This window comes from Nicotiana tabacum, chromosome 24 (genome assembly GCF_000715075.1).
Source record: "Nicotiana tabacum cultivar K326 chromosome 24, ASM71507v2, whole genome shotgun sequence".
Taxonomy (NCBI): Eukaryota; Viridiplantae; Streptophyta; class Magnoliopsida; order Solanales; family Solanaceae; genus Nicotiana; species Nicotiana tabacum.
Genome location: NC_134103.1, coordinates 23,913,110 through 23,923,480, shown reverse-complemented (window position 1 = coordinate 23,923,480; position 10,371 = coordinate 23,913,110).

The window sequence follows — 10,371 nt, the reverse complement described above, 5'->3', positions numbered from 1 at the left end:
AGATCTCTTTCTTTGATTGCTTTCTCTGTTGCGCAACTGGTGAACAGCCAATTCCAGCAAGTTCAGTTGTGTCCACATTGGGATTATATCAGTCAACTAATGAGAAGCTCAATTCACTTTGAAAAAATCATGGTGGTTAAATGGATCAGGCCTACCATTCCCTTTCTCAAATTAAACTGTGATGGTAGCTACAAAGAAGGGAATTGTGGTAGTGGAGGTGTGATTAGGGGCAAAAAAAAGTGCCTAATTTTTGCCTACTCCTTATCTCTAGGCACAGGTACTAGCAATTAGGCAGAAGCTTATGCTCTTCATTATAGCATAAAATGGTGCATGTTAAATGGAGTGCAAAATATCAATGCTGAGAGTGATTCCAAATTGCTTGTTAATTGTGTGAATGGACAATGTACAGTTTCCTCGAGGATATCTAAAGAAGTTGAGGAGCTTAAAGAATTCAAGATTCAGTCAAGCTATAGTCTTAAGCATTGTTACAGAGAGAGCAATCAAGTTGCTGATAAACTTGCCAATTATAGCCATACTCTCGCTCATTCTAAAATTTTCATGAATTTGCTGAACTCCCTCCTCAAGTTAGAGGCATGATGAACATGGATAGATGGTCTTTCCCTTTCTTTCGAAGGATCAGATTGAAGAAAGATAATATTTCATTTCAATCACCATGATTATCATGTTTTCGTAAAGTAGAAAGGTAGTTAGTACTAGAGGTAACTTTTATATAGAATGGAGTATTTATACATACTTTACAATGTTATTGCCTTCCCAGCTCTAATGCACTTACCTCATCTCAAAATGTAAAAAGATAGGTGTGTCTATCTTTCAAGATGAAATGGGGAGGAGATGTTGCTACTCCCTCAATACAATGTACTCTTTTGGGGATGAATAAAATGCGCTGATTGTTTTTACAAAAATGAGAGAAGAAAGACAAAACAAAATAAAATAGAAATAGTATATCAATAAATTTCTTTCAATAGGCAATCCAATTGGCAAATGTACTTCTTTTATCTCTAAAAAAGAAAAAATCAAGCACAAAGTTTGTAGTCATTTTATAGGCAATCTAATAGGCAAATTCTATGTGTGTGTGTGTGTGTTTATTTTTTTTATTTTTGTGTGAAACAAGAATATTTTGTGAGTTCAAACCCGATAACTAAGGTGTACCCTTCACAATTACTCAGGGAATGTTTGCGATAATAATAAAATCTCATAAGTCGAACTCGCACATCTATATCTATCTATACTATATTTTTATATTAAAAGCACGAAAGTCCTTAGTAAAATATCGTTCGCCTTTTTTACCCTTTCAGAAATAGAGCTCACACTAGATAAAATAGTCATTTAATATTTAAGATTTTAAAATTAACTAAAATTTGAGATATTAAAGTTTTCCTTATTAGAAGTTGGTAATATACCAGATTTGTAAAAAGAAAATAATAACACGTTAGTTTTCCTTATTGCAGTAAATCACGTTAGTGTTCCTGTTAGAAAACTTTGGAGCACTTTGAGCTCCTTTTAGGTTTAGGATTTTTTTGTTTGTTATTAAATTTTAACCAATTAATTATTTATAAATATTTTAGTTAAAACTTTCAATCACTTTCAACTCAAATTATCATTTTTTGTTTAGAATTCATAATTAATGTAACAATGCCGTTGGATTAAAAAAAAGTAGAAGAATTAGATTCTATAGGTTTAGGATTCAACAATTAGTATTGGATTTTCAAACTAAAATAATTTAGAATTAGGAGTTGAATACTTTTATAAAAGAGCAAGCATTTATTATTCTTATCGTAAACTTTTTATAGTATCATTATTTGTGGAGGTGAACTTGCTTTTGATTTGAGATAAATTTTTCAACCTTTAGTTTTTTTCTTGAAGTTATATAATAACATACATATGTTTATTCTTGATAGACAATTGCGAATTGAAAATTTGCCAATTGTGATTTTTGTTTATCATATCTCATATACTATTATTAGTTTAAAGGTTGACGTATTTATAAATTTTACAGAGATTGTTAGAGTAATAGTATTATGTAATAGAAAATTGATTAGGCATCCTAACTCTCAATTAAAGATAGTATTAATAATTGTGTTAATTAAATAATTGACGTCCTTGCCTCTAGCCAGATTTTTGACAATTTCATCCCAAATAACTTTCATTATCTCATGAATAATGATTATTCCCGTTTGTACTATTTTCCATTCTTCATCATAAATATTTCACGGAATATTAATTTTAAGGTGTGGCGCAAGATTTTTCTGTCTCGCTTATAATATAAAATTTAGCTAATTAATATAATTACCTTGTGCACGAAAACAATTTATAATATTATGTTTTGAAAGTTATATCTCATTTATTGAATTTAGATAGCTATAGATAAACTACTCATAAATATTTTTGCATATATCGTGATGTTAGTGTATTAATTTGTCACGACCCAAGTTTTCCTCCGTAGGATGTCGTGACGGCACCTAATCTCTATGACTAGGTAGGCCTAACACTTACTGAATTAATAGAAAAATTCAACCATCAACTGATAAATAGGAAATAGAAATCTTTATATACAACTTCAATCCCAAAATCGGTAGTACAAGTCATAAGCTCTACTAAGTTTGCTAGAAAATCCCTAAATACAACTGTTCGAAATAGAATTAAACAGTACAAGTAAAATATTAGCGGTGACTCCGAGGCCTGCGAATGCGACGACAAGTTTACCTTGAGTCTCCACAGCAATGCTTGACCAGTCAGCAAATAATCCACAACAACCGAGATACCTGGATATGCACAAAAATATACAGAAGCGTAGTATGAGTACACCACAGCGGTACCCAGTAAGTATCAAGACTAACCTCGGTGGAATAGTGACAAGGGACAGTCAAGACACCTACCAGACTAAACAACCTGAACAAGTGTGAAGGTGAGCTAACAGAGAAACAATATTAATATAAAGCTAAGCATGATAAGGAATACAAAATAATACTTGCAATGATACACTAGTAACATCAATGTTTAACAGGAAGCAGTCAGGTAATATGATGTAGAGTAAGCTGATCACAGTCTAAGTCCGATGAAACCAAATAAAAGAAAACCAGCAACAACTAAAGAAGAACATCCGCTTTCACACCAGATTTGTTCAAGCATTTTCATGAGGTACCGAACCTCATAATCACAGCTCACGGGTCCCAATTCATGAACCCTAATCACTTGGCATCTTGGGCCAACATTATAACACATAACCGCACGGACAACTCACGTGCCAATAGAACATTCCTCACACAGAAGGCAAGTAGACAAGAGTACGTATAATGGTCAATGACGTCAGGATTCATCTTCTAAAACCGATATGGGTGATTTAACTACGAAGATGCTTGTGTAAGTGTTATACCACAATCCAAGTCAATAAATAAGAGTAGAGACAATGAATAGCACATAAGAAACGATCACCGCAAAATGTATAGTGTAATAAAGGGAGCAATAAAGTTTGAACCAACGACTAGCATAACAAGATTAGCTACATAGAACTAAGCAAATAGTACAACACAGAGGGAGACAATTAATAGTATGCTAAGGAGACAACAATCAAAGACAAGTATAAAAGACTGGGAAATGATAACAAGAGCCCTACCGAGGTATCGCCTCGTAGTCTCAAATCACAAAATGAATCACAATCTTTCCTTATATCACCGCTGGAGTCTTTATATTTAGTTTTTGAAAATCATTTTTCCCAAAATTGCATCCACCATTTTAGCCCACCTTATCACACTGCATGGCTTCTAGTAGTTCTCATACTAGCCACACGTATGAAGCCCGCCTTATCTTACCGCATGCGTTTCAACACCCAAAGTTTATACCACCGCATGCGTATCAATAATAACAACAGCACGGCAGAAACCTCGTGAAAACATCATAACAATAGCATGATAGAAACCTCGTGCAAACATCATAACAAGAGCACAGAAGAAACCTCGTGCAAACAACATAACAATCCTCTCAACAATAACACGTATGTCAACACATAACATCTCAACAAAATGACCTTCACAATATGTGCACATATGCCACAACATTTCCTCAAAACAGTTTCAATATCACAACCACACATTGCCCCCGACTCAACAAAACTGAATACAATAGCAACAACAACAATAACATGGGGATACGGCAAGTAAGTCTACACAAGAACTTCAAAACACAAAGAAATGGAAGAACAAACTCACAAAGAAAGACACAATAGGGAAATAATAGTCTCAACAAAAATAGTTCAACAAGGGAGAGGTAATGTGTAACAATAATTCCACGAAAGTACAATTCGACAACAAGAGAGATAGCATGAATCAATGACCCAAATAAGAATACGTTAACAATGAATGGGACAACAAACTTCAATTAAGGCTAAGCAATTACGGAAGAGATAATAATGATTTCAATTAAGGTTAAGCAATTACGGAAATGATAGCATGGAAATAAAAGAAGCAACAACCTTAGTTAAGGCACATAAGAGTTTAATCGGCAATAAGCGTAAAACATGAAGCAATTAGTTAGGCAAGATACTTACCTCAAGGAAGCTAGACCGTTACTCTAAAATGACCTTCTCGAGTGATACAACCTCTGGACAGCACAAATCTACCCAAAATAACTTCAAATCATAAATACAACTCATAGGAAATTATTCCGGACAATAAAGCTTTGATTTTTAATTAAAACTAAAAAGTCAACCTAAACGTCAACCCCCGTGCCCGCACCTCGTAACCCAATAACATTTACAAAACCCGAACACCCATTCCGGTATGATTTCAACCATACCAAAATTATCAAACTTCGATATCAATTCGTCTTTCAAATCATCATTTTATACTTTTGAAAGATTTTACAAAGTTTTCCCAAATTTCCAACCTAATTCACTAATTTAATGATGAAAACAAAGATAAAATCATGAAAAAAAATAAAAACCGGGTAAAGATCACTTACCCCAAACAACCACGTGAAGAACCCCTCAAAGGTGGCTCAAATTCGAGGTCTTTAGCTCAAAAGGTGAAAAATGGACAAAACCTACGATTTTGGAAAATATATTCTGTTGCCCAGGTGTTTGTACATTGCGATCGCGGAAGTAATAACGCGATCGCGTATAAGAAACTCCATTGTCCAAAATGCACTTCGCGATCGCGTAAGTATCAATGTGATCGCGCACAAGACATCACACTGCCCCCACCAGAAGCCCTATGCGAACGCAGAAAAAAGGATGTGAACGCGAAGAAGAAGAACCCATACGTGCGCGATCGCGGAGCTCTCACTACGAAAGCGAAGAACAAAAAATGGTCAGTCACAAAACATGCTACGCGATCGCGAATATGGAAATCAGGCACCAGCAACAACAATCCAATAATATGGAGAAATGGCTCGTAGCCCATCCAAAATACACCCGAGGCTCCCGGGACCCCATCAAAATATGCCAACAAGTTCCATAACATAGCATAGACCCGCTCGAGGTATCAAATCACATTAAACAACGTCAAAACTATGAATTGCACCACGAATCAAACTTATGAATTTCCAAATCTTCTAACTTCCAAAACTCGCGCCGAAACATATCAAATCAACCAGGAATGACATCAAATTTTGTATCCAAATTCCAAGTGACATAACAGAGCTAATCCAACTCTCGGATTCGCATTCCGACCCTGATATCACCAAAGTCAACTTTCGATCAAACCTCTCAACCTTCCAAAACTTCAACTTTCCAATTTTCGCCGAAATGCTTCAAATTACACTACGGACCTCCAAATCCAAATCCGGACGCACGCCTAAGTCCAAAATCACCATACGAAGCTATTGGAATCATCAAAACGCCATTCTGGAGTCGTCTACATAAAAGTAAAATTCCGGTCAACTCTTACTGCTTAAGCTTCTAAAACAAGAATCCTTCTTCCAAATTGATCTCGAATCATACGAAAACTGAACTCGTCCATACACGCAAGTGATAACACATAATACGAAGCTGCTCGAGACCATATGTTGCCAAACGAGATGTTAATTCTCAAAACCACCGGTCAGGTCATTACATTCTCCCCCTCTTAAGCAAACGTTCGTCCTCAAACGTGTCAAGAACCATTTTGAAGTCATCAAATCACCGAATATACTCATCATACATACACCCGCGGCTGATCCCTCATCACCCCAATCCACATAGGCCCGACAACACTATCTCAACTAAAATTTATTCTTTCCACCAATACTAATAAGCCTTAAAATCAAATTTCTCACCATCTAATCATTTCTAAGAGACCCGATTCCTACGTTAACACTTGGTATCAGCCTCAACCAGCTGCAAAAACTTATGCCTACACTCACAAGATATAACCATACGACATGACACATCACACATATGCCTTTAACAACAACTCTGACCACAATAGCTGCCCATAATCAAATCCAGTGCCGGTAATTATGCTCTCATCCGCTAGAACCCTATTCCAAACCTTTACAACACTGAAAATGATGCGAGAAACATGAAGACCTCATAACTATTTACCTGAATCAACAAATCACATCTAACGCCACCTGGGCATATACCTCGCAAGCTAAACCCCAATAAGAACATCACGAATATGACTAAATATACAAGGAAACACATGAAAGAACTATCAAACAAGCTCGACAGGCGCCACTCCCTATCAGTACCATACTACGAATCAATTTCACAAGGGAGAATTAAAACACATGAATTAATCATACGGATATCATCTTGATTTAACTTCCATCGCGGCACGTAGCCCGGTTCAACATATCAACCATATGAAAATGCGAGGATTCCATCCTAATATAACTCCACCATGACCCGCAGCCCGGTTTAAACATATCAAACCGCATGAAAATGCGAGGAACCCACTCTCAGCTCTGAATCACAACTAAAATACACATCATTCCAACCGAAACCTTCCACTAATTCAATTTTCGCTAATAAGTCACAACACATACTGAACTCCCACACCAGTAGAGCGTCTAAACCACAAATAGTAACCAACCATCCAGAAATCACATCAAAACTACCGAAATAAGCAACAGAAGGCTCTCATAGCTCTCAAATAATGAATAAAAATAAAATGATAGACACGGGCTACCACTATAGAATCTCCCAACAGGGGCAAACACATAAGCAGAGTACCAAATCACTAAACACAACTGTATGTGAAGTGACATAGGAGGACTCACCCCGATAAGTAGAACCGAAACAAAATACGAATGATGTTCCTCTATAACAAATCGAAATCATACTTGTACAACATTATCTGGTGCAGCAGCCTCAGCCCTACCGTAGAAAGTACATCAACGGGTCGAGTCGGGCCTCCCCCTCTTGGGCACCCTCTACTCGCCTAACCTACACCCCAAGCTGGCGGTGCAGGGATATCAGCAACTAGACCAGAACTCATAGCCTGAATACCCCGTTGTGACACATCTGTCCGGAGTGTGGGACAATCTCTCACCATGTAGCTGGTATCTCCACACTCAAAGCAACCTCTCTGCTGACATGGTTGTGGAAGCTGTCTGGTACGGGTACCCTAAGACCCATGGGTACCTGAAACACCGTACGAAGCCTGAAGTTCAAACTGAATTGGCTGACCCACAAAACCTCTACCATGTCGTACCTTGCCCCCAAAATAGGGACCAGTAGATGTCTCCGGTCTACGAGGCCTCTTAGCCTCCCTTCCCTCTCTCTCCTGGTCCTGTATGCCCTCTAATTGGCGAGCGATCTCTACCACCTGCTGAAATGGAACATCCAACTATAACTACCGAGCCATGCTAAATCGGATATCATGACTGAGTCCCTCAATGAGCATGTGGACTCACTCTCTAACTGTAGAAACCAAAGCAGGTGCATGTCTGGACGAATCGCTGAATCTAATAGCATACTCTAACACAGACATAGTGCCCTGACGTAGCTGCCCAATTTCTACGTCCCATACTTCCCGAAGGGTCTGGGGAACAAACTCTCTCAAGAACACCTCTGAACACTGAGTCCGTGAAAGTGAAGTTGTATCGGCCGGACTAACCAACTCATACGCTTGCCACCACTGATATGTCGCTCCCTTAAGCTCATATGTTTGCCACCACTGATAGCACCCTCCTAGGACCTATGAAGCCAAACCATTGAAAGTAGGAGGGTAATACTTCTTGAACCTCATAAGTCTAAGTTGTTCTTCCTTAGATGCAACTTCCCTAACCACGGGCTGAATTGGGATAACAGGTTGTGTCGGCATGACACCTGGAACCTAACCAATGTGGACTCGCTGCTCCGGAGTACAAGCGACGGAAGTCTGAGCTCCTCCTCCAATCTATGAAATAGCCGGTGCAACCGGAATCAACCCTACCTGAGCAAATATACCAAACATGCTCAGGAACTATGCCAAAATCGCCTGAAGTCCCGGGGTATCAACAGGTGCCTCAGGTGCCTGTCCCCCAACCGGAGCTACTGACGTCTCCTCAACTACTACTCTGATAGGTGCTCTAGCTGCACTATGTGCTCCTCCTTGGCCTCTGCCTCTTCCCCGGCCCTTAGAAACACCAGCTCTAGGAGCAGCGTCATCGGTACTGTAGCTCATGTCCTAACCATTTGTGAGAGAATAGAATGACAAGTGTTCAAAGTACGAGATCAATAAACTCGCACGATAGGAATGAACAAAGTGAAATTGTCCTAATAGCTTCGTAGCCTCTCTAAGATAATTACAGACGTCTCTGTATCGATCCGCAAGACTCTACTAAACTCGCTTATGACACGTAACACCTATGAATCTAGAGCTCTGATACCAACTGGTCACGACCCCGGTTTCCCTCCGTAGGATGTCGTGACAACGCCTAGTCTCTACGACTAGGTAAGCCTAACACTTACTGAATTAATAGAAGAGTTCAACCATCAACTAATAAATAGGAAATAGAAATCTTTATACACAACTTCAATCCCAAAACCGGTAATACAAATCATCAGCTCTACTGAGTTTTCTTGAAATTCCCTAAATACAACTGTTCGGAATAGAATTAAATAGTATAAGTAAATTATCAAAGGTGACTCCGAGGTTTCGGAACATGATGGCAGGTTTACCTTGAGTCTACATAGAAATGCTTGACCAGACAGCTAATAATCCACAACAACCGAGGCACCTGGATATGCACAAAAATATACAGAAGTGTAATATGAGTACACCACAGCGGTACCCAGTAAGTATCAAGACTAACCTCGGTGGAATAGTGACAAGGGACAGTCAAGACACCTACAGGACTAAACAACTTGAACAAGTGTGAAGGTGAACTAACAGAGAAATAATATTAATATAAAGCTAATCAGGATAAGGAATACAAAATAATACTTGCAATGATACACTAGTAATATCAATGTTTAACAAGAAGCAATCAGATAATATGATGTAGAGTAAGTTGATCACAGTCTAAGTCCGGTGAAACCAAATAAAATAAAACCAGCAACAACTCAATAAGAACATTTGCTTTCACACCAAATCTGTTCAAGCATTTCCACGAGGTACCGAACCTCATAATCACAGCTTCCGGGTCCCAATTCATGAACCCTAATCACTTGGCATCTTGTGCCAATATTATAACACATAACCGCACGGACAACTTACGTGCCAATAAAACAATCCTCACACGGAAGGCAAGTAGACAAAAGTATGCATAATGGTCAATGACATCAGGATTCATCTTCAAAAAACGATATGGGTGATTTAACTACGAAGATGCTTGTGCAAGTGTTCTACCACAATTCAAGTCAATAAATAAGAGTAGAGACAATAAATGACATATAAGAAATGATCATCACGAAATGCACAGTATAATAAAGGGAGCAATGAAGTTTGAACCAACGACTAGCATAACGAGATTAGCTACATAGAACTAAGCAAATAGTGCAACACGGAGGGAGACAATTAATAGTACACTAAGGAGACAACAATCAAAGACAAGTACAAAAGACTGGGGAAATGACAATAAGAGCCCTACCGATTTACCGCCTTGTAGTCTCAAATCATAAAATGAATCACAAACTTTCTTTATATCACCGTGGGAGCCTTCATATTTAGTTTTTGAAATCATTTTTCCCGAAATAGCATCCCGCATTTTAGCCTACCTTATCACACCGCATGGCTTCTAGTAGTTCTCATACTAGCCACGCGTATCAAGCCCACCTTATCTCACCGCATGAGTTTCAACACACAGACCTTATACTACTGCATGTGTATCAATAATAACAACTGCACAGCAGAAACCTCGTGCAAACATCATAATAATAGCATGGTAGAAACCTCGTGCAAACATCATAACAACAGCACGGCAGAAACCTTGTGCAAATATCATAAC